Source organism: Bacillus rossius, chromosome 3 (assembly GCF_032445375.1).
Source record: "Bacillus rossius redtenbacheri isolate Brsri chromosome 3, Brsri_v3, whole genome shotgun sequence".
Classification (NCBI taxonomy): Eukaryota; Metazoa; Arthropoda; class Insecta; order Phasmatodea; family Bacillidae; genus Bacillus; species Bacillus rossius.
The window spans coordinates 83,722,628-83,749,422 of record NC_086332.1 but is presented as its reverse complement, the minus strand read 5'-3'; the positions used below and the strand labels follow the sequence as shown (position 1 = coordinate 83,749,422).

Here is a 26,795-nt window from a genome sequence, read left to right as displayed (position 1 = left end):
CCCGTGCGCAAAGCTTAGTGTAGTGCGTGCGTCGAGGCGAACGCCATACAACGAGTGCTACACCGGCGCAAGGATCCGGCCGGGTGTGGCATATCCTTCCGCCGCACTACAACAAATTGTTATAATTATGTTTTTCCACAGGATTTTATTAAACATTATTTTTTATTAATTAATAATTAAGTCTTTGCAAAATCATGTTTCAATGTGCGATTTGTCCCGAACCTGGCCGGTTCAGTTTCCCGCGAAATTCACACGTTTCCGCGGGAGGGCTGGCGGGGGAGGGGGGTCGCGCGCGGCGACACCTGCAGTGTCCTTCGAGAGCTCAACCAGGCCGGCAGCCTGCGCGCAACGCGGAACCTTCAACCTTTGCATTCACCGACATGTAGTTTTCCATAGTGTAATTTCTTTTCAACCTTTTGTATAGTTCCGCGGTCGGCCTAAATTTACCATGAGGTACTTAACTTAATTCAATCAGTGCTCCGAGATGAGTGTTTTACGTCATACGTAAGTACTGTGGGGAGAGTATGTGTTTGTACGTCGGCGCTTCATGCCCAACCTAGCCTACAGGCTACTTAGTTTTGGCCCGCACGGGGCAGCCAGCAGGCAACACGTGCCATCCAACTTAATAACGATTCAGTCCCTGGGACACACCTAGTCACCACGTAGAGTCGCCGGAGACACGGGCCTACGTGTTGCTAGCCCAGTTTATCAAGTGTAATGTGTTAGTGGAATAGTTGTTCGCCTAAGTGTAATTCGTCATGTCAGGGCTTATGTATCACCGTCGTACGGCAGTGCGCCACCAAACTTAATAACGATTCAGTCCCTGGGACACACCTAGTCACCACGTAGAGTCGCCGGAGACACGGGCCTACGTGTTGCTAGCCCAGTTTATCCAGAGCTAGGTATTAGTGTAGTGTATTGTGCTTCAAAATATCGTGTGCCATGTCAGTGTCTTTTGTAACTTTCGCGTCACGTATACGAGTCTGCCCCTCACGCGCATAAGAATCGTGAGCCGCCACTGAGGAAGTGAGCTGCGCGTGTGACTAGTCGCGTCGGGCAAACCGTTACGGCCAGAACGGGCAGCACCATGTATTGGGCTGTGCTGTATTAAATTCACCAACTATCTGAAGAGGTTTTGTGTTATTATTCAGGCGTCCCGAGTGGCCTCAACAGCTCGGGGGGCCCTACTGCGTTGACCCCTACCTCTAGCCACAAGGCCGAACCTTCCCTGAGAACACGAACCTAACAAAATCACATCTATATAATCGGAGGTAGCGGGGACGGCGTCAATATTCAATAAATATTCATGAAATGATAGCCAAAATATTATAAAAAACAAGGGAAATTTTGATGAACGATGTCGATGTTTTTGGACTTTTTCGTCGATGAATTGGCGATGTATCGCTTTTCAAAACATCGATGCTAACATCGATGTTTCATGAACGATACATCGATGTTTTCAAAACATCTCTAATTATATTGCAATGAGGGTATGTTTTCTATATTTAATGTAAACACCATTTGGAAGTCAGAAGATGCTAAATCAGAACCTTTCGTTAAAAAAAATTAAGAAATAACTTACCAGCTATCCATCCGATAGCTTTCCGGTATGGTAAAGACAATAGAATGGGTTGGGACATTGCTGCGCAAATGGATTTACAAGATGTAAAAAGTGTAAGTTTTGACGAAAAATCTGTGCTGACACCGTATATGAAAAAAAGATTTTGATCGTGATGACATTGTCAAACTTTTTAATCAAAGGTTTTCCATTCGAAAAGAAATGGATGAGTATTTACGCTTCATACTTTGCCATTAGGATGTTTTGTGTTTTCCGAACAGCAGCTGAAAGTACTTTGTAAATTCAAACAAAATATTAGTAATTTGTGTATCGATTGCACCTGTTCATTGTATGTATCTGGCTGTATTTGTTACTGTCCTTAACGTACCTAAGCAACACAATATTTATTATTTAAAAAAATTCTTTTCCTGACAAGATGCAGCTTCTTTGAATTATTTATGTATTTATATTTTTTTTAGTTGCGACATTACTTCTGTGGTGGGTAAATATGTAGTTGGGCGGTATTTGCGAAAAAAAATGTTAAAAATCCGAAAATACTTTTATTCTATGCTCTTTAACTTCCTCTTTTCATTAAAAGCGGCGGAGGTAAGAAATTCCAAATACTTTAGGAGATATGGAATTTTTAAATTTCATCACAATTATACCAGTGCATTCATGTGGCATTCCACATTGTTTCTTGTTTACGAGTATCTATTTTTTTATTGGATAATGATGTCACGTGATTGATCGTGATAGGCCAGAATTCAAATGAACCAATAGGTGATTATTTAGTTCATTTATTGTTTTAAAACGGTGTTTAATTACTGCCTCCAAATTAGGCGAGTTTTTAACGTTTCTAATTTTAAAGTCTTATTTTTTATTGTTGCGCAAGTAATAAGTAACAAAAAATTTTTACGTGAGTTGTTACTGTTCATCCTTTGTCCCGGTTTGTTAGGTCAGGTCAGTTACATTATAAATACTTTAAAACTAAAGAACCATTGAAATAATTTCATATTATTTTTAATGTACGCTTAGTTTCAAAGTATTTATAATGTAACTGACCTGACCTAATCGACCATTTTCATTAATTAGGCATTCACAAACAACGGCAAAATAAAAAAATGGTGACGTTCGAATGATAAACACAGGTCTTGTATGCAAAATAAGAACGGCGATATCTCCTAAAGTATTTGGAATTTCTTATCTCCGCCACTTTTAATGAAAAGAGGAAGTTGAAGAGCATCTAATAAAGGTATTTTCGGACTTTTAACATTTTTTTTCGCAAATACCGCTCAACTACATATATGAAATTTAAAAATTTGATATCTCCTAAAGTATTTGGAATTTCTTACCTCCGCCGCTTTTAATGAAAAGAGGAAGTTGAAGAGCGTCTAATAAAGGTATTATCGGATTTTTAACATTTTTTTTCGCAAATACCGCTCAACTAATTATTTACCCTGTGGTGCTAAGGCAGAACCCAATATGTCAAAAATCTTGAATTTATAGGAGGCGAGTTTTAATCTTTGCAGCATTGCTGTAATTAAGGTGTAACTTCAATGTGCACCATATTAACATAGATGAGTAACAAAAGGGTTTTATATTGTTGAAAATATAGATCATTCTGAAATTTACTAAAGCGAACAATTACTGTTAGTTTGACATATTGTCCTCTGCCTTCTTTTGTTTGATACAAATACTGACTTATTGCTTACATTTGTGTGATGGTTAGCGACATACAGGTTTCTTCCTTCTTTTAACTACCTTGATTATACCTACAACCGAATGAGCCTGCGCTTTTACTAGGATCTTTCAGTGACTGATTGTGTAAGTCTTTAAAGTAAGGTTATAGTAGGCTACACTAATCCTTGAAGATATAATATATAAAAATTAATTTAATAAAATTTAGGTAAAAAGCGTTTATTTACTGAAAAAACACATGCAAGAAAATCACTCATGTACTTCAATATCGTTGTCTATTAACACAGGTACTTTGACACTAACTTCTAGATTTACATAAACAATTATTGTAATACTCAGTGGTAATTTTAGGAAAAGTAAGAAAAAGGGAACATCACTAGTCTTCTTCAATTTCACTGTCCACTACCACAGTTACTTTGCCACTCATTTCCAGATTTACAAGGTAAATTGTGACATTCAGCGGTAATATTAGAAACATGAAAATAAAGTAAACAAATCACTCTTCTTCTTCACTATGATTGTCCATTGCCTCAGATACTCTGCCACTCGTTTTTAGATTCATGTAAAATTGGTGACACTCGGTGTGAATCAGAGGAAGGAGGCTTAGTATATCCTTCTTCTTGAGGGAATTGATGGGCAGTGAACCATTGTAGCATTTCGTTAACACCGGCGTTGGTTTCTTGCCCCTCTTCAATCGCCGCAAGTCAAGCACTCGAAAGTTTTCTTCATCAAGTGAGGTTTTGAACAATATTAGCCCGAAAGTCTTTTCGTACCTGATCCATTTCATTTCAAGCCAACTTACTTTTCTGCCTTCTGTGTCAGTAGTCCTACGTGTCAAGTGTTCTTGAAAAATTTTTGAAAATTACATAAAGTCCTCTTGGCTCATTTCATGCACTTGAAATGGCGTTTTGCCCCTTACAGTTCGAACAAACTGAAACCAGTCCCGGGGTACCATGTTAGGAATTTCAGCATTCTTTTTTGCCCTTACAATGCGGGCATGATCTACGTCACATTCAAGGTGTGTGTGTCCCGGCATTAAAAACTTTTGATCAACACAATCAACATGGTTACTCTTGCTGACAAACAACATAAACATGCAGGCCATGTTAATATTTCTGTTTTGCCCCCCACATGTATCTGAGTAAGTTACCACATGGTTTACATTTTTGGGCAAGCTTTCAAGTTTTTTTAATACACAGGACGCAATGTCTTCAGAGCCCCTGTTTCCCATTGCTTCATGCCACATGTAGCAGTGTGTGGTACCTCCACCTGTAGTGCAGTCCCGGATTGTTAGGTTGTAAGTCGAAAGGAGGCGTTTGTAGAAAGAAACATTGGCTGTAAGTGAAGGTGTGTCCAAGACCTGCTGTAAGTCGAATACCAAGACTCTCGTGGTTGCGTCTTCATTTGCTTTGCTATTGTCGATATCCTTCGATTTGTAGCCTAAGTCAGCCATGTCCTTATGTTTGTTATGCTCCTGAATCAATCCTATCTTTACATTTTGGTCATTGGTTTGCTTGATTTTCAATATGTACGAGTCACATGTCTTACATGTATCAACATGTGGTTGTTTAAATGTGTAACCTGTTGATTTAAACACTTCCCTGAACAAATAGTATGATCCAGCATTTTTATTTTCCACCTTGTATTCACTATACAAAATTTTCATGTTTGAATGTCTTTGTAGGTACTTCTTCTTTGAGTCTCTTCTTGAATAATGACTTTCATATTTGGGATACCTCTCTATGTGCTCCAACATAGCTTTCCGCTCTTCGATCTTCTTGTTTGTGGGCTCATGCCGACCTCTTTTATCCTCAAGAGAAACAACCGGAACAGGAGAACCTTTTTTTTTCCACCAAATAATCTACTTTGAACATTGTCAGTCCATAAACAGATTGGTACATTTTTTTTGCAGACAATTTCTCTAATTGTATCTACTTTCAAGGAATATTGAGCAGTGATTTTTCGGTTGTGCTTAATACCTGTTTTACTTCGATCTTTCCTTTCACCGCTTTTTTTGGAGATTGATATAACTCCTGCCAAAATCTGGTTTTGTTCTTGTTTTGAACACTTATAAAAATTTTCGTAGAAAGCCTTTTGCTTTTCTTCATTTATTTTCACACAGCATTTTTTACGGCAACAGTTACCAGCTGGCTGGAATTTTTTCTTCGGAATGACTTTGCCTTCTCTTGTCTTTGCCTCCTGTCCATGATCACGCAGCTCCTTCTGTTTTTTCCGCGTGTTAATCCTTCGTTTCTTCCGTGAACAAGTGCGTTGTTCTTCAATGGTATTTGCTGTATTGTCTACATTGTCTGTTCTCTTTTGTGTTGGTCTGTCACCTACCTCCATTTCTACAACGTCAGGAATGCTGTCTTCCGGTAATGTAATGTAGCTGTCAACAGCCACGAGATAAGTCAGGAAAATGATGGGCTGAGAAACAGCCAAATCCCAATAACTCTGACATATTGGATTTCACATATACACGCTTGTTGCGAAAGGATGCCAGAGTCCAATATGTCAAACATGTTGGGTTTTACCAACGATCAAATACAAATAAATTAACATATTGGAATTCTTTTTTACTTTAAAAACCGTTACAGATTTTTTTTTTGAATAGGTATCAGGTTTTGCCATCGTAAAATTCACCACATGATGTACATATTGGCATTAAAACCTAAAAATAGAATTTTTGTGACATATTGGGTTCTGCCTTAGCGCCACAGACTTGTAAAAATTGTATATTGTTTGTTGTTTCCAGAATTGTAACATGTTTTAGTTTATCTTTAGTTAAAAGCACATTGCTCTCATTCAATTTTACGACTGTTTTGGCTTACATGTATTTCTGTTTCAATTTTTGTTCTGGTAAAACTCGTTTGCATTTGAATTGCATCTGCTGCCATCCTTCTGGGAAATTCATAGGTCTTAAATTAAAGATACCGTACATTATGGGCAAACTCAAAAGTTTTTATTATGAAAATTATGTGTGTTTTAATGACTTTGTGTGATATAGGTACTAAAAATGATTGATAGGTTAGAAAATTTGAAAACTGTGTTGATTTATAAAACGATGACTGCAAAAGTAGAAAGAGCGGAGAACTGTGCACACCAGTCAAATGTAACTTTTAAAAATGATTATTATACTGCTTTCTAAGAAGAATGATTTGGATCTGGGGAACCTCGTGAAAGATTATTTTAGCCCTTTTCACCAACTACCTAGGCTATATAAAGAAAACATGGCATTGTGAATGAAATTTATTGTCCATAGATTGCTATGCCATTTGCACCCAATATATAGTAACATCTTACCAGCTGTGGGAAGGCAAGGTTTAGTAATGTAAGCGTAGAGCAGTGGTTCTACTGAGTTAAACATGGTATTCTCCCTAAACAGACCCCATAAGCTTGGTCCCTTATTGGCTTATCTTTATGATTGTATTTAGAACATTTGTAAAACCCTGATTTTATGACCTTCCGAAAGAGTTAACGAAACAAAAAAGGAAACAGAAAATAACTAACCAAAACATTGAAACAATTCAAGGTTAAACATTGTAAACAGTCCTGCAGTGATGATTCACGTTCCCAGATGGCATACCAGTGGAAGAAGTTTGGAAAAGGAGTGCAGAACCAAACAATTGTACTTAAATATGTAATTTTTAAAAATTTTTTAGTAAAATCACTGAAAGCAACGAAGATTCAGACAAGAGAACGTGTCCACAAAGAACCAGAATTGACAGTAGGTACTGTGGTCTGGTAGTAATCATTTAAATAGATCAAATTTTAATAAACTTTTACATTTGAGTGTTTTGTCGGTGCTTAGCCCGGTACCCATTAGGCCGTGTGACATCAGCTTTAGAGTGGAAGCTTGGCTTCGGGTGGTCAAAGTGATAGGTTGGGAGAAACCGTTAGAGAGAGATGAGAGGTACAAAGTAGATATTGAAAAATTCTCTTAAATCTGAATAGAAAAAATGGACAATAAATATATATATACACATATATATACATGTAAGACATTGGTTTGTGTAGTAAAGGCGTGGGTGGAGCCCAAATATCACCCGGTGTAGGAATAAAGGCAGGCTGGAAGCGACAGGGTCCACAGTAGGACAAGCGTTGGAGTTGGCCCAGCTGGATGATAACTGAACCCTAAGGTAGGTCTCTCCACAATCACTCTCAGCACCGGAGTGGGCACGGGCAATTTAAAGAAAGAATGTTTGCAGCATCTATTGTTACATGTACGGCTTAACTTGTAAATTATTCAAAATAAGATGCAATTTTTTTCCCAGATAACTTATTCTAGCACCTTGCATATTACCCAGAATTTCACCAAGTCTAACTCCATGCATCAAGTCATTAACACAGTTCAACTCAGTGTTAAACAGTTAATACCTGCCCATGTTTATGGACATTATTTGACTCTAATCATATTTAATATTGTGTACAAAGAATTCTGGTTTCTTAACTCTCTTGGTTTTTTCAGTAGAACCTCGTTAACCCAGATCCAAGTAAACGAAAATCCGGGTTATCTGGAGAATGAGGGAAAAACAATATAAAAATAACATATAAGTTATGTACTAACCAAAAATTTTCAATGGAGTTTTAAAATAATTATCTGCCAACTTTCACTAGTTAGTCGTAAAAAAGGCAGTCAGCCTTTGCTGCCTCAGTTTTGTGAATCACTTACAAGCAGCACAATCTTTCATCTGCTTTAGCATTAGAAGCTCATTTGGCGATGTTTCTGCGTGACTTTCGGAATGAATTATCAATTTATGCATGTTTGCTACTGCTTCTGCGTGGGTCACAACCACAGCTGGTTCAACAACACTGTCTGAGTCGTCTTCATTTTTATTTTCTGAAATACCGTATGATGCAATAATTTCTTCCTCTGTGATTGCTTTATAATCCCTGACAGTGTCAATTTGCAACCAATTGTCATGTCGTCTTCATCAAAATTGGAACAGCCATCAATATTTTTTAATATGACTATAAAATCTGCTTTCACACTGTTTCTTCTTCTTTTTCTTTAATAATGTTTTGGGCAAGTCACACTCATCAGACCACAACTTTACTTTTTCCATGACTTTATCAAAGTTTCTCTTCAAACCTGGTTCCAAGCTTCCGCAGTTATGTAAATCATAGTCTTTACATTAGAAGGTTTTAGCACCTCTACCACACCTTGCTCTTCTTCGTCCTCTACCAGTTGACATAGCATTTGCCTTTTGAAAACTTTTTATATTTTTTTTCTAGAACGTCTTGGTCCATCGGTTAAATGAGAGAAGTTACATTAGGTGGCAAAATCTTCACTGAAATGTCATTTTTGACTAGTTTATTGACAGACTGATACGAAAGCGCATTGTAAATCACCAAAACTTCCTTGTTGGAAAGGCCACAGTTCTTCAAATATTTTTTTTATTGATGGTTCAAAATTCTTGAAAACAATCGTTTGAAAATGTCACTAACCATCCAAGCACTTTTTTTTTTTTGAGCTGTAAACGATAGGCAGTGAGTCCTGTTTCACATTTTCCAATGCATTGGGGGTTTTAGAATTTCTGATTGTAAGGAGAGATATTTTTTACTTTCCTGGCACATTACTGCAAGCCATTACAGTGAGGCAGTGTTTCCTTTTTTTTTAATACCATTTCACTGGATCTCCTAATTTTGAGGCTAGTTCTTTACTCGGCAACATCCGATAAAATAAACCAGATTCTCCTGCATTCTGAACTTGAACTGCTGTCAGATTTTCCTTTTCAATAAAGTTTTCAAACTCTTTTTAAAATTTTTCTGCCACTTCAACATCACCTGACAAGCTTTCTCCAGTGATTGTAAGTTGACGCACTCCATGCTGTTTTTTCCATCTGTCTAACTACCCATGACTAGCTGTAAAACTGGGGTCTCCATAAGGCAACTCTTGGTTCAAACACAATGCTTTCTTTTGGATGATGGGTCCATAAATATGCTTCATCAGTTTCTAGATTAGCAGTTTTTGCTTTACACTGATTAGTCAAACTGTCCTTAGAAATAATTTTGAAACGGAAGTCTTCAATCCGTTTCCTGTTCTTTTTCCAGTCAGATAAGGTCAATGTACTTACTCCAAACTCAGCAGCAATGTTCTTTAACGGTTCTCCGTTATCAATTCTTGTCAATGCTTCCGTCTTTTTGTCCATAGTTACAACAATGTTTTTATGTTTCATCGCCATCATGAACAAAACACTAACGAAACAATACAACAGTAGGTTATGTACCTCGACAGTGACACTAAGATAACATGTGAACACTATCTAGATTGCAGCGCAACTGAGAAAGGAAGGAGAGGGTTGAGTCACCAAATTGCTGCGTAGCAACAGCAGGTGCAGTGAGTGCAATGAACTGGCCCACTCATAGGCGTGCGCAGGACTTCAGTAGTGGTGGTGCCAGATTACACAACAGCCCTGTCATTCACGGACCTGAGCCTAAAGCGGGGTGTGGGGGGGTTCTCCCCCGGAAAAATTTGGATTTGAAAGCGCAAAATGGTGCTATTTAAGGTGTTTCCGAACAAAAACATTAAATATACAGATGTAAAAATTTTAACATTTTTTATGACAAATTATGGTTTTGAACGTTTTAATCGCCAGGAAAACTACTAAACTATTTACAGTTTTAAGCTTTGTTGAGCCATAAAGTAAATTGCACAAATTGTTTGCACGGAATTCATGCTGGTGGCTTTGAAAAACCGTACTTACATGTTTTCTGAAGACGCCAAATAAATGCTAGAAAAAACATTCTCAAATGTTAAGTTTTAAAATCAACAAGTCAAGGGAGTTTTTGTTACATACCTCAAATATGTCAAATATTAAAATAATAAAAATACACAAATAAGAGTGGGCAAAAGTTTTAACTTTTGGAATACAACAAAAATGTTTGTCGGCGACTGCATATAAGTCATTGAGTAATCCTTTTCGGGTCCCGACTATTTAATTTTAATCACCCATTTATACATCATACAGACAGATATATACAGCAATTAACGAACCATAACAACTGTCAACTAGTGAAAATAAAATAATTAATTAATGAGTGATCCACTTAACAAACACAGGCTGTACTCGTGTACTCATTAGAACAGTAAACAGATGAGAAAACAGTAAGAGTAAACACTACACAGTAGTGCTACCTGGCGGACGGCGGCTATTATTCCGTGCGCCTGCCGAGTGGAATGAACAGTGGACACCGAGCGTGCATTCTATGTAATTCGAGGAGAAGTAGGAGAAGTATTTACATTTCAAAAGTTTCGTAGCCGCGGCCCGCGTGTACAACACAAGTAATTTATTGCACCTGGCTTGTTTCCGAGTGTGTAGTTGGTTCTATTGATAATTGATATACTGATAGTGTTATGAGCACATATCTGTAACTCGACACGATTGGAAAACATATTTCTTTGGAAACAATACGGATTTTTGTAAGTATGTATTATTTCTGCTTGTAAAAAACAAAATAACGTTAACCCTAATGGTGGTGCCAAGGCACCTGTGGCACCTACTGTGCGCACGCCTATGGGCCCACTGGCAAGTGAAGTCGAGTAATGTACCTAGTGGGAATAGTGATTTATTGTCTGTAAAACAAGCCTTCATTTACTAACAACATATTTTTTTTTCCAAAACTGGTCGTGGTTAAAGAGGTCTGGGTTAATAAGATTCTATTGTAAAACAGACATTCCAAAGTAACGGATGTGACAGACATATTTACTATAACTAAAAATATAGAATAGGTAATCATGTTATTGGGTTTTAAATTTGAGGACCACGTACATTTCAGTACTTTATGCCTCTCTTGTAACTTTTAAAACAAAAAAGGAAATACTGATCTAAGAAATGTCTGTTACGGCTGGTAACGGATGTGACTCATACGGCTAAGAGTCATGAGACGTACACAAACTACTTCTAATTCGTCTGATCTGGTACAAGTGATTGTAACTATATTTTTTAATTTGTTCTGATAAAAGAACAAACAATCATTAAATATAATTAAAATTAACATAACTACAACTGAAAAGAGAATATGAATTTTTATTTGGGTAATGGATGTGACACAGTGAAGTAATGGAAGTGACCAGTATGAGTATTGATTGTTGATAATGTAACATGTTGTGATATTTCAAAGTAATTAAGAAGAATTATGCAATAAACAGACTAAAAATGTACAAAAAAGTAATAGACTAATAACTTAGTATGTTTCATAAATGTTAAATTTCACTAAACTACAACTAAAAAACTGGTTTTTTGAAGATATAAAATACACGATCTCCACTTGCTGTTATGTTAGGTGGAGGTAATTTATTTTTTATTTTTTATTTATTTGTTTGAAAGCAATGTATTTTTCATCTTGAGTATTGTGTATTTTGTTTGGTCCTCACCATATGGTTTCATAAACATTACTAAAACTTCCCTGTCAGAAACCCCACTTTGTGTTACTGCTACATGTTTTTCACATGTTTTTTTCATTTCCACTCTTTAGTTCAGTCAAAACATAAACACCAGGTTTGATATCATTCACTTTAATACCACAATATTGGATGCTTCTTGATGATGAACTGAATTGTTGGATGTCCTCAGAATTATCACTGTCGTCATCTGTGCTGCTGTAAACATCTTTGTATCTCAATCGTTTATTCTTACAAATTCCAGTATTTTTAATGTGTGAAAGCTGCTTGCCAAACATATTTACATTTGTCAGTTTTGACTTAGCAGTGACACCCACAAGAAGGTTATTACTGCCATGTGGAAGGAAGTGGTGTAATGATTGAAGTCCAGGAACATTCAAAACCGTGTTACATCGATTGACCAGGCAAGCTTTGTTTTCTTCAACATCTTTTGGTACACAGAAGACTTCGGTTTTTATGCATGTCATTTCTGCAAGTACATAAAACTCTTTTGCAGACTTAATACTTAAGTCTTTTGCCTTCACAAGTCTCCATATCCCATTTTTAAGTGAACCACCCACACCATCCACTGCACCTTTCCCATGCGAAGCTGAAAATGTATTCCATTCAACTGTTACGCCATAGTCTTTTTCCATGCAGCACAAGTTTACCAATGTAAATTCACTCTTAAATTGAGAGGCTGCATTGTCTGAAAAAAAATTACATGCTCCACAGATGGCATGTTCAACTTGATATCATTGGTAATAACTTTTAAGAAAGTCCTTACTGAGTACTTTGAGTGACTAAGATCATCTCTTATAATGGCAATCTCACCGCAGAACCATATGCAACAGGTGAATACTGTAACTTGCCGCTGCTTCCGATGAGCACTCTGGATTTGGTTTTGAGCTGTGAGAGTGTACTTCTCAGCAAAGTCAATCTGCACTAGTAGGTACTTCTTTCTCATTTTTTCGCTGCTTGCATTCTTCAAAGTATGTACTTGCTCTGAGTTTGTTTTACAAAACAATGAGTTTTAAACTGTGGAAGTTTACTATCTAGTTCACAAAAAAGCTCCATAATTGTAAACTCCTTTTCAGTGACTTGTGCATATCCTTCTATATTTATTTTTATTGTTCTGAGTAGTTAGACAAGTTAGACAAGCTTTATTACAAATTATTTTATTGTAATTATTGCAAAAGTGTATCATACATCAGACAAAATAACACCATTTTTGTGAAATAAGTGTAATGAAATGATTAAGAGTTAGATTGGTTCAATATTATGCTATCTTTATGAATAAACTACAGTAAGTCCTCGGTTTACGTCGGGGTTACGTTCCTGAAAACCGCGACGTAAATAGAAACGACGCAAAATGAGCCATGTTTCATGCCACCGGTCGGCCGGAAGCGCTGGCATACAGACATGACAACGGGCAATTTTATCAGCAAATGACAACCGACAGCGTGGGAAACAAGTCCAACTAGTACTTCTCAGCTTTATAGAATGGTTATTTAACCAGCTGCTTTATTACCTTTATTGATTGAAATATAAAAACAGATATATAGTACATACTGTACGTAAGAGCAGGAAGCGTCCCTCATGATGTATGATAAGATAAGGCGGTGAACATGTAGCTTACGCTACATAGCATAAATTATCTACCGAAGGAAACAAAGAATTATAAACGAATTATGTACGGTGTTTTGGTTAAAATAAAGATTTACGGTCATTGTAAACGACGTTATTGTGAATCGGCGACAACTTAAATTGAAACATGAGTACTCAAACATTAGCGACGTTAATCCGAAACAACGTAAATCGGTACGACGTAAATAGAGGACTTACTGTATATTCATAAAAAATTAAAACAATAATGCACAAATCTCCAGTTTTAAGAACAAAATTGACTTAAAAAATTAAAAGCATAAAATCTTGTCCCCAGTAATGAAGTACCACTCCATTCCAAACACTTTGCTGCATGAAGCATTCATCCATTTAGAGAGGCATCTTAAATTTTGGCATCTTTGATGGCTGGACATAGGGTGGATTTTAGTTTACTCTTGTGACAATGAAGTAAGTGAAAGTAGTTTTCTTTGGTTCATAGGGACTGCTGGAGAAAGATCCGAGCAAGAGATTGTCATAGTCCGAGTTGCTGGAGCACCCGTACTTGAAGAACGAACGCCTCAATCTGGAATACAAAGGTGAATGTAAGATTGTAAGATCCATACATATTACCAGTATATACATATGGTTATCAGCCCAAAGGCTGTTATGATTCCCACATAGCTGGGGACAAGATTATTATATGGTAGATTGTGATAAAACCACAATAACACCAAAAAGCATGTCAATACACCATATCACACCGAAGTTCAAGTTAATACATCACAAAGCACAGCAATGCAATCAAAATCATGAAAGCAATCAGCATTTCGAATTAAAACTTTACTCTAATGACCGATACCATATCTTTTAAATACAGGGTAATTATAAAGTCCGTGAAACATTTCATAAAATCGGTACAGCGAAATGGAAAAAAATAACGTAACAAATTATATACTGCGTGAAAGAACAACTCTCAAAGTTTTTTTGAATGTAGCGCCAAAAAGCTATTTTAAAAAACAACCGACAGGGGCGCTAAAGCATGTAGTTGCTGAAAATGGCTGCAAACCAGGCAGAGAAAGCCTTTTGTGTGCTTGAATACGCCCGTAGCGAATCGGTAGTGAGTGTCCAAAGAGTTTTCCGTGGCAAGTTTAACAAAACACCACCAGTTTACAATAGCATAATGAAGTGGTACAAGAAATTCAAGGAAGACGGCTGTTTGTGCGAACGCAACTTATCAACTTATCGGGCTAGTGCAGAATTGAACATCCCTCAGCCAACAGTATGGAAAATTCTTCGTAAGCGATTTAGAGTGAAGCCGTACAAATTGCAGCTTCTGCAAGCCATCAGCCACGATGACAATTGCTCCGACTGCAGTTCTGCATGGCCATGCAGAACCATCTTGAAGACGATGACTTTGCAAACAAATTAATCTTTAGTGACGAAGCCACTTTTCATCTCTCAGGAAGAGTCAACCGACACAACACACGCATATGGGGGACAGAGAATCCACATGCAACTCTCGAACATGTCGGAGATTCGCCAAAAGTTAACGTGTTCTGTGCCATGTCAAACAAGACAGTTTATGGCCCCTTCTTCTTCGCTGAGAGAACTGTCACTGGTATCACCTACCTCAACATGCTGCAATTGTGGCTTATGCCACAACTTGAAGCTGATAGCAGGGACTTAATCTTCCAACAAGATGGTGCTCCACCTCATTACCACAATGTGGTATGAGATTATCTGAATGAGATGTTGCCACATCGCTGGATGGGCCGTGGGGCGGCTGCTGACCAAGTGCTACTCCCGTGGCCACCACGATCACCGGACTTGACACCTTGCAATTTTTTCTTGTGGGGATACATCAAGGATAGTGTTTATGTTCCACCTCTACCACAGAACCTTGACGAATCGAGACACCGCATCATAGCAGCTGCTCTTACCATCACTCCTGGTATTCTGGGTCGGGTATGGGCAGAATTGGACTATCAATTAAATGTGTGTCGTGTGACCCAAGGTGGACATATAGAACATTTATAACTAGTGGAAAAAAAACTTTGAGAGTTTTTCTTTCACGTTGTATATAATTTGTTACATAATTCTTAGCCATTTCACTGTACCGATTTTTTGAAATATTTCACGGACTTTATAATTACCCTGTATTAAATTAAATGAAAGTAATTTATTTAGAATGAGGTTTATAGGTACCACAATTGAATAAAAAAAAATTGGTAAACGTTTCTTTTTTTAATCTTGTAGCTGTTATTAGTTACTCTTACATTAGGACCGTGGAAAATTTTTCATCAATATTTGACAGGTTTATTTAATTTGTTCTGAAAAGTTAGGCCTGCTTATTTTTATGTTACAAAATTGCATCATGTATCAACAAAATTACACTGTTTTGGAAAAATTAGTATCATGGAACTTAAAAGTATCATATTTGTTCAGTAATGCTATCTTTTTTACTATACAGATTTTATAAAAATAAAAACAGTTACACTGAAATATATTTTAAAAATGAAATTGGCCTGAAAATAAAACCATTAAATATTTTCTCTATTTATTACAATTACTTAAATTTTGATATATAATTATTAATCTTAAAAACATGCTGATCTCTTTTTCATCTCTTGGGGTTAAAATATTCAAAATTCAAAAAAAATTTTGGTCATTAGTTTTTGTATTTTTTTTATTGGTACCCAAAATCATTTACTATGCTTAATTAAATTTGGAGTTATAATTATTAATCCTAATAATATACTTAACTTTTTTCACCTCTTAGGGGTTGAATTTCGCAAAATATAACAATTTGGTTCTTAGCTTTCCTATGGTAATTATTGGTACCCAATATATTTTTTATGCTTTATTTGTGTAGAGATATAATTAATTATCTTAAAACTATATGTACCTCTTTTTCACATCCTTAGAGGTGGATCTATAATTATATATAGTCTAGTTTTTAAGTTAGCTGAAGACCTTTCTAATAAAAAATCATTTGAGTAGTTTTTGATTGATGCACGAACAAACAGACATACACACAAATATTTGATAAACTATATTTTGAGTTCTCAGTAATGTAAACAGTCATTTGTAATAGTTTTTTCATAATTTCATCCTATGTACAGCCTTTTTGCCTCGAACAGTCTTAATATTAGTATAGATTTACGTTCTAGGAGGCCCACATCAGGAATATTTCACTGGTGTTGTGCACTCATGGGCTAATAACCCATGCATGTTTGTGACAACTGGTTTTTTTTTTTTTTTTTTGGAACAGCTTGCACTGCCATACACAACGTGCCACACCCGAGATTAAGTAGCCGCTTAAATTACAGCACACTTACAAGTTTCTAAGGCTCACAAACATGACACTTACATGACACCATTTAGTTTCTAGATTACCGCACAAACAACATACTATAGAGTACGCATTGTTCGTATTCTCACTTATCCTACAAGACATACAACTTGTACTCAGATCCAAGTAATACGATATGCTCAGGATAAGTTATAGATAATATTATGTTCTTATCTCTCCACACACTCACACACCCAAACTTAATAACCTGGTTGACAGTATAATGGAATGGTAGTGTTATATGTCAACTTGATTTGGTGACTTAATCACAATTATAAATGTATAAATGTTCATTCTAGTCCTGTGGCTTACTTTCATCAAAATCCATGTCCATCACCTACAGCTAATCACATCATGATGCCTGTCAACCAACCTACTACCAACATATAACACACTATTATGTCAGTCAGTAGCATAGCCAGGATATGTGTATGGGGGGGGGGGGGGGGGTTCAGAAGCATAGTCCACCCTCCCTATTAAAGCGGGGGATCTGGGGTCCTCCCCCGGAAAAATTATGATTTTAAGGTGTAAAATAGTGCTATTTGAGCAGTTTTCGGTACTTAACTTAAATATTGTAATGGTAAAAATATTATTAATTTTTTAATAAAAAAAATTGTTTGAGTGATGAAGTAAGAAATTAATTAAATATATTTTAATCAATCCAAGTGCCGTGTTCACGTACACTCAAAATCATAAATCATGCTGGAAGCTCGACAATACAAAAAAAAAGGAATAAAAATGGTTGGTTTTCGGCAAAACTGGCCAATTCCAGGAAACAATTAGCTTTAGCTTGAAGAGTTACCCAGTCACCACCTGCTTATAATTTCCGCGCTGGTTAAATACAGTGAGTGCAAGATATTTGGAAGCTTGGAAATAGTCACGGCGTCACAACCTTATAGCGTCTGCTCGCGACATGGGTAGGGAAGGGAAGGAGAATCGGTAAGGCTCGCTTACTCTTCCCCTCCAGTGCAGTGGCCGGTGATAGCAGTAAGACACCCAGGCTTTTAGCTAACCTGCTTTCAGATAAGAAAAAAAATGGTGGCTAAGGGAGGGGGGGGGGGTTAGAACCCCTTAACCCCCCCCCCCCCCCCCGGGTATGCCACTGATGTCAGTAAACAAAAGGTAGGGTACACATACCAAAATGAATGTGTTATTTTTGCTTTCAATTTATTAATTGAAACCTATAAATTTTTTCATTGTCCTACTTCGTACTATTGCACATGCTTATTGTTTCTTTACTCAAGTGACTGAAATACTATAGTTTCTTAATGTCTTGTGTGGGTGTTGAACATATATACAGCATCCCAGCCATTTAAATCTCAAGAAACACCAGTAGTGTGGTCACCTCATGCATTGAATATTGTTTTGTACCACTTGTGGTACCAGTTCCAAGTCTGGAGTAACACAGAGGACTGGCAAATGTAATGTTGATATCTCTGGACTGGTAAATAAATGAATACTGATGATTGCGCATTTGGAGTCAAATTTTTGGTTGCAGGGTTGTGGTGTGATTAAAACATGCAGAAATAAATTCAACTAGAGGCTTGTCATAATGTTAGAAAATGTTTTCATTAATTTATTTGAAACTTTTGAAATTTGAGACTGTGATGCTGCCAATGTGCTATTGGGCAGGAAATGATAACCCTCTATAGTTATTTGAGTAAACAGGCATTCCATAGTAACGGGTGTTACGTCCGGACAACAAAAAAAGTCAATATTAAAAAAACTAAAAATGTTAAGAAATCATTTAACATACCTGTTAATAACACTTTGCTAAATGAATATAAGTATTGCTGTAGAAGCAGTTTATTAGCATATAAAATGCAAAATAAAGTATGGAAAAAATGGTAACGGGTGTTACAGCAAATGGACATCTTACTTTAGTTCAGAGTGATTAATCTCAAAACTCTGTGAACTGAAATTAAAAAAAAATTGGAAAAAAATTATGAATCCAAGCCAAGCTTATAGGCTTCCCACTGATGTCAAGAAGTTGTTTGTAGACAAACTATTAACCAATCCATTAGTAAAATACTAAAGTAACTGGTGTTACAAGGTTAGTAACGGGTATTACACATCCTAAGTACCCATGGATATTGTCCAAGTTATAGGTCCAAGATGACAAAATAATGAAATAAAAGTTAGGTGTAACTTGTCTATTCGCTAAAAAGTATGTTTAATCTCAAAATAAGCATATATATTTACTTTTAGTTCTCACAGCTTAAACTAAATATATTTATATACATGTACTCATTCTTTTAAACATAACTTATGTAATATTTTCCAAATTTCAACATCATTGTGTATGTATACTGACATCGTCCGGGCCTGCGGCCCCTTTTTAAGTCCGATATGCCACCGCCCAAACACCACCCACCCTCCATTCAAACCTCCCGCCTACCCGTGCGTACGCGTGCGTGTGTGTTCGTCCGGCAAGAGGGCGCTGTCGAGTCAGTGCGCCGCACCCCTAAAACATAATTTAAATGTAATTGTGTAATTTGTTTTAATGTTTCCCAAGTGCAACGAGACGGCAGATCGGCCGGGAGGGTTTTATGTACTTTTAATTAAAATAAGGTAACAAAATATAATAGCGTTTCCGGACATTCCCGAGGAAACCCGAAGCCAGACAATAATTAAATTTAAATCTTAATAATTATAATTTGTACAATCCTTTCTCTTTATTCAAAAAATGTCACGTAATTTTTAAATCATTATTGTCATGTTACTTCAGTTTCCCGTGGCACGAATTCATAAATATCTTTAAAGGCAATTGTTTCGGCGGGAGGACGCCATGTTAGTCGAGTTGAGCCATGATCTCAGCCCAGTTCGCCGCCATCAACGACCGAGAGTAGACGCGCCAGCACTCCGGGGACCTCACCGCTTGTTTCACCGCCAAGTAATTCCGTTTCAATTTAATTCCATATAAATCGTTTTCTTTTCGTCCTCGGAGCTCTTCTCGGTCGGGGGACTGCATAAATAATTGCCTTACGACCAGTAACGGTCTTTTCTCTTTTGTACTACGTAATGTGAGATGTGACCACGTGGGGGTATTCACATCTAAACTGATTCGTGCCGCGGGCGTTTTAAACAGTTTCAATCGTGTACGTGTGTAAATTGCATTCGCCGAATAAATCAGGTGTGTAAATCAAATGTATTATTTTCTTATTTATATCTGTTCGACCACGTGGAGTGTGACGGCGTGTGGGACGCCTGAGAGCCCACTGCGTAGGTGATAGCGTGCCCGACGCTGAGAGCGGGCAGGGATCAGGGGGAAATTAAAATCACGCCCCACATGGGCGACGTCACGACCCTGGGAAAGAGTCTCACATCGGTCCGTGCACGTGGCACGGTGGCACCCATAAAACCCGAGCACGCATTAAAATTCAGTCAGTAAATATCAGAGACTACGGCCCCCGTATCAAGAGGTGCTGCAACGAGTGCCCCCGTAACAATACTATTTTGTTGGTTTGGTTTTTTACTAATTAAGTACTTAAATTAAATGAACACATATAATATCCTTCTAATGACAATTTTCATTAGCCTAGTTCACAAGATTTCTGAAATAGCACTGATGACATGCTCAAGTTGCCATTAAAAATTACACAATAGCAAAACAGAATTATAAACTGACTTAGTAAATGTCTACCTAAACTCTTTCAAACACATCTACTTTTTTTTCAAATTTGTACAGAATTGTGAAAATACCCTTTGGCTATACGTTTGGGTTTGGTAATTTACTAATTACTTGATCGAAATGTACATATGTAATGTCTCCATCATCGGCAATAAAGACAGTTTTGTCTGGTCCACGAGATTTCAAAAACATCACTAACAAACACTTTTCATCTTCTACGCTTCCTTGAGAAATTGCAGCATATCTATATACAGTTCCTTCTGAATTATTGCGACCTCGCAAACTTGGAACATTTATTAGAAAAAACATACCAGACTGTATATCTCCTGGGCTAGCAATAGGAAAAGTTTCTATAAACTGGCAACTTTCAGGATTGTTCTCACTGCCTGAATCTGAGTACACATCATTGTAATGGAGATGACACTCAACCTCTGTCAACACAGATACAGATGGTACAAAATCAGATTCATCAATTTCAGCTCTAATCGTAACTTTTGACATCAAACTTGATGATGTCTTCCCAACTAGAATGTTATTAAAATCGTACACCCTGAAGTGATGACTTGCTTGTATTTGTGGACTTGGAAAAACACTTTTCCAGTACCTAATTATTTAGTACAGTTTCATTCTGTAACACCTCTGTCTTGTCAACATAAAAACTTTATATTCCAGTAACTTTCCTGTTTACGTGATCATGGAAATCTCTAGCAGTTTCAATGTGAATTCTTCTGTCTCCTTTTACTGTCATCCACACATGTCGTTTGACTGTTGCACCTACTCCATCAACAGCTCCCTTTCTGTGACTGCTGGCAAAGAAGTTCCATTCAAGTGTCATGTGTAACTCTTCTTCCATTTTGCACATAACAGACATTGTGTACCTACCTACTTTTAAATTGACCAGTGCAGTTGTCACTAAATATATTTTTAATTTGTCAACAAAAGGAAAGTTCTTCTTGATGTCTTGGACAATTTTATTTACGAAAGTATACACATAATATTTACTATGGGTCACATCATTGCTTACAACAAAATATGATTTTTTTTCATTGTTAGACAACCAAACACAACTTGTAAAGATAGCTACTTGTTGATGGCTCCAGTAAGCTGCTTGTATTTCATCTTGATACGTCAGTGAATAATTTTCAGCAAAATCAATTTGAACAATGGCATATGTCTCTAAGAATCCTTCTTTTTCAGATGTTCCATGCAAGTTTCAAAATAATTTTCTTGAATATTTTTAACATGACAGTGAACCATTTAAAACATGAATTGGTTTCATAACACATCTACAAAATTATTTTTGGTTAAGTTTTTGTTTTCCAGTACAATATGTAATATGGTACCTGAACAATTTTTGTACACAAAATCAACATGTTAATAGCGCTTGTAACACCCGTTACCAATGCTACGTAACACCCGTTACCATATTTTTACTTCTTAATTTTCAATATTAATATTTTCTTTGGTAATCAAAATGCTACTGAGAGACATAACCTCACTTTTGTTAGGCATTAATTTTATAAGTGTTATGGTTTAGTTATTATGTAAACTTTTATATTTTTTGGTAACGGGTGTTACACAGATGATATCAAAATAAATTTGAGCTATATTGAAGCAATTTTAATTAACTTACTATTATTGAGAATGCTGGAGCAAAGTATAAACTTTCAACAAGGTCACTGCACTAAATACAAAGGCATATGCTGATTATCAATATTAAAAACAATATTGCCAACTTAATTAACAATTTTACTCTTGATTCCCCACACAGATAGACAAAGTTAAACTGTAGAAAACAAAAGAAATAATTAATGAATCATAATAATTTTTTGGACAATGGACTGTGAGACTTTTTTTTTACAGTATTATGTGAATAAACATTATTTATAATTTTTTTTAATTTTTTGCACTTAGGCTCATTTTGGTATGGAATGGCCCTAAAATCAAATTAGGTATTTTAGGTATTTTTTTTGTGTTTTTATCAAATATTTACTTTTAGTTAATATCATTTGTTCTAGCTTTCTCTTTATCTATTAACAAAAATACACTGGTTCCACATGAAGTAAAAGGGCCGGGAAAATGTGATGAGTCGCTGAGCATAAAGTTTCTAAATAAATTGTATTTTGTGAAAAACAAGATATTTTTGGATATAATAGAAAAATTAGCAAGTATGAAGTCCTCTGTGTTCTCTGCTTGAGAAGCTTGTTTATTTCACATTTAGAGGCAGTTGCTACGTATTGGAGGCTATTTTTTAAAATTTGTACAAATGATCAAATTATTTGCATGCTAAAAGTAGGATTTCACTGCTTTCAGAAATTAATGTAGCATAGACAACTTTTTGCTATCATTTTTTTTCTCAGGAAGCGCTATCTGTTTACCTAATAAAATAAATTTATAACATGACCTTCTTTGGAATTATTAGATGAATATAGGTGTAGCAATTAAGATAACAATTTTAATTTTATTCATTTGAAGAGTTTTTTGTAACAGGAGAGGACATTAAAGGCTCAACAAACCTCTGTTAAGTTTCAATAATGTTAATAGATGATTAAATGATAGTAATGCATCAGTTGTGGATGTAATAGATTGAGGAGGGAAGACATGTGTTTAGGAACAAATGTCTAGTTTTCCTCTGTTGGAACCCAATTTTATCTAGGGTAATTTGCTGTCAGTAAGAGTGGGTTTCTGTAGTGTATTTTACCAACAATTCATGAAGTATGGGTACTTATAACAAATAAAAGTGCAGCACCTCCCACATGGGGGGAGGGGATGTATGGTGCAAGTCGTGCCACCGAGAAAAATTTTGATTGTGAATTTCAAGCACTTAGAGGGGAGGAGGAAATAGTAAAAATTAAATAAGCATAAAATAAAAAAAAATTATTAGTTGACATTAATGGTGCTTCAATGGCAATAGTTTGCTTAGTATTTTAGTGTTATATGCATTCAAACACAAATTTGATCAACTATTTTAAAAAATTTCCTGTGTTAAGACCCCAAGACTATTAGTTAGACGCTATCGAATTCAAATTCTTAAGTAAGTAACTTTTTGTTTGAAAGAAAAAAAAAGGGGGGGGGGGATAACATGCCATGATCATTGGTAGAATGGACACCCCTGAGTACAACCATCCAAATGCTAACGGAATGTAGGAAGGATGGACTCTGACAAAATTTTTCTTTTGCAAGTGTTCACTTGCAGTTCCTCAAGCAGATGTTTAAGGATGGCGAACGTTATAATTGTGACTATATAAGAGGTGACTGTAGCAAAGAATGGTACTCTAAAACGAGTATAAGGTACTATTGCATAGATCTGTCAATGCAGAATCTCGGTATGTAAATGCATTGTATATGTATAAAGATAACATTCCGGTTATATTTATGATTGTTTACAGGAAATAAGAGAACACATTCTCTTAGCGCACACATGCATTTAGAGAATTCATGGAGTGCGCTTAGGTCACTATAAACCGCGAGCGAGATACGGAACTAATCTGATATGAGACAGGAATGGTGAGCTAAAACAACATGCTTGTATTATTTATAACAAAACTAGTTTAGTTACATATTTGTACATATTAAGATTTTTATTTTCAGGGAATGGTAAAAGAGTTCTGGGATTATGCATGTCTGGCAGCAAGATTTTTATCTAATTGAAGACTAAGAAATTGGAAGGAGAAGTTGGGAGGAATGATCATCCTTCTTACAGGAACCAATTATGTAATGTTAAGTAGTGAATGTGAATCAATAATAAATACTTGTTAACAGTGAAAATTTTATATTTTCTAACAGTTTTTATAGTCCTGTGCACTTTCAAGCCTGGTTGAAGTTACATTTATGATAAAAATATAAATGATAAAATAGACATGTGAATTTTATGTACTTCATTGAAATTTAGATTGATGCAACTATTATGCTACATTACTTTGCTCCCTCAATATTAATATTATCAATCATGTTTATTTGCAGACCATGAATCAGTACAAAAATGTAGGTAGTTGAAATTCAAGAATATGGTGGATTTCTTTAAAAGTATTGGCTGCAATGTTGTGTTAATAACATTGCCCCCAATACCAGTTGTAATTGAGGAAGCTGAGAGGACTGGCCTTGTGATGAAATTCAATCAACTCAATCAGCACACTGCAGGTTTGTATTAAATATAAGCTGCGTTAACACCAACAATAATAGTAAACATGTGTTGTTCCTTACAATGGTTTGAGGATAAAAAAAAGTTCATACATATAAAATACAATTCATATGATGTTAGTAATTAAATTACTTGGCTCATTTCAAAATCTGTACTATGCAACAAAATATTGTTACTTATCACATGCACTTTAAAAAATTTTCAGTTTTGTTTAAATTGTTGACATGTAAATTGAAATTTTAAAAATAACTTTCAGACTTTATTATTACAAAGTACCTTATAAAAGTAGATGTGTGAATAAATTTACCTAATCACTTAATCATTCAACATTCAGCCACCAGTGCCCTAATTTCATGCTCCCAAGTACTTTTTTTTTTACTATAGTATGTATTTTAAAATCACTTAGCTGTCCTTTTTTATTGCTGAGGCTAAAGGGCTGGACCCAGTGGCATAGAACCCAGGGTGGGTTTTATGGTTCCATGGTTTTGCTCCGCCGCGGCAGTCTCGCGGGACGCGGTTACGAGTGTTCTGGAGACGGCCAGTACCGAAAGTCTTAGGGTGGCTCAGTGAGCGGGACCTTAAATTACACTTACTTGTGGTTGCAGCCGGCAGGCGTATGCGCGGCGGTTTATCGAAAGCGTGTTGGCTGGAGTCAGCCTGTGCCGTACGTGGCGTGGTTCGCGATGCGGTGCGGAACCTCTAACAAAGGCGGTCGGGATAAGCCTGGGCCCGCAAAATACACGCTGAGTCGGCGTGAGCAGCTAAGAAAGAAAAGAAAAGGTTTAGGCATTTAGATGACTGCAGAATGACCGATCAGTGAAACAAAGTGAAAGGTTGCTCATGGACACACGTCTTGACCCGGCGCGGAGTGGTTGGAGACTGCCGAACATGGCCGCCTCGCATGGGAGGGAAAGTTTCGCCTCGTTTGTAAGACGGCACAAAAAACTTATATTAACTTAATTTGCTCTATTATAAGCTAAGAACACGTTCCAGGTGCCCAATTAAAAGGTAGCACTTGGTAATTGGGTGCTTAAGGCTTAACCATTGTTTTAGAGTATTTAATTATTAGAATTGCGGCATCAAGTTGGGGACTGTAAATTTATTAACATATTGTCTCACTGTGAATTGTTTTAGTGGAATTTCTCCTAATCCGACTTGATCATTGTCACGGGTACTTTAATTAAAGCCAGTGGCGCGGTGAATGTTAATGAGGTTTGTTGTCTGCTCCATGCGCGCGGTGCTCGCAAGGAGTGGCTACGACGCACTTGTTTAATGTCTGGTAATTAGTAATTTTGTCCTAATGGCTTTTCCCTTAATTGTTTTATGGGTTTGAGTCCCCGGGGTTCCGTGCCCTTAAGTTTCTTTACGTCTATTGGGGTCACGCCCGAGGCGCTAGCCTGACTCATTCCTGCTGGCCTGGGGATGTGCTCTGAAAATGGGATCAGGTACTAGCGGTGCGGAGCACGGGCTTAGAGGCCATGGTCGGGACGACGTCACCTCTTTATAAATGCTTTACAATATGAAAATACTAAAAAAAAAGGATGATAAAATCCATATTCATTACGATTACAAGATATTACAAGTTCCAGGTTTATCAACTAAAAATATACATTAATAAAAAAATTAATTTGCCGTAATTTTAAACACACAAAAATATCGATAATAATCTTAAAAATCAGCTTTTCTTACCACATTAATTAAACCTTGTAAACAGACCCGGATTTCATATTAACCATTTCATAAACCTATCCAAACTCAGTTTGTGAGGCGCGATTAACGAGAGTTTTATTTTTAGAACCGCCCTGATAATTGTCTCTTTGTTAAATAAAGTATTACATCCTAGTGATGTACAGACATGTTTGAAAAAACATTGTAATAAAAAAATTGGTTGTCTGTAAAGTCAGTTTACGGACGATAGTTTAACGTGACGTCATAACAAAACATTGATGAAATGATTGCATACTTTTATAAATAAAATTGAATTATTTTTATTGAATTATCACTGTTTTGTATGGAAACAAAGAAGAAGTGAAATGAACTCTACAATTTAATTGATAAATTTCCTTTTATTTTCACTCATTAATTCAAACATGTTTATTACTTAAACGAAGAGATTATTTTAACTATAACTTTTATACATGTTTGCTATTTAACTTCAAGATCGTCGACAATGTTTTACGCTTTTTCGTAATTACACATTTAACGACGAAGTTTGTTCGTCGTGAAATTAAATGTAGAATTTAATAAAAATGCCCTTGCAGTTAATAAAATAAGTATTAGTAAGTTTAAGAAAGAATTTCGGCTAGTGATGCGACGAGTCGAATAGACTCGGTGGAAGACTCGATTCTTTATAGTACTCGAGTGACTCGGATAGCGATGGCAGCGGACTCGATTCTGCAGGTACTCGTTCCAAGAGTACACGCGGGG

At 36.4% G+C, this 26,795-nt stretch overlaps 2 long non-coding RNA genes across 2 annotated transcripts in view; one reads left to right on the top strand and one right to left on the bottom strand.

Annotated features, from left to right (window-relative positions):
- Positions 1-21,947, bottom strand: part of LOC134530977 (uncharacterized) — a 44,919-nt gene extending 22,972 nt beyond the window's left edge. The window contains exon 1 of the long non-coding RNA XR_010074904.1: positions 21,861-21,947. This is a non-coding gene — a long non-coding RNA (uncharacterized LOC134530977). The remainder of the gene's footprint in view (positions 1-21,860) is intronic.
- LOC134530978 (uncharacterized) lies at positions 1,467-26,373 on the top strand. The gene is made up of 4 exons (XR_010074905.1): positions 1,467-7,395; positions 13,744-13,840; positions 23,617-23,734; positions 23,819-26,373. It is a non-coding gene; the product is annotated as an uncharacterized LOC134530978 (long non-coding RNA).
- Positions 26,374-26,795: the final 422 nt, after the last annotated feature.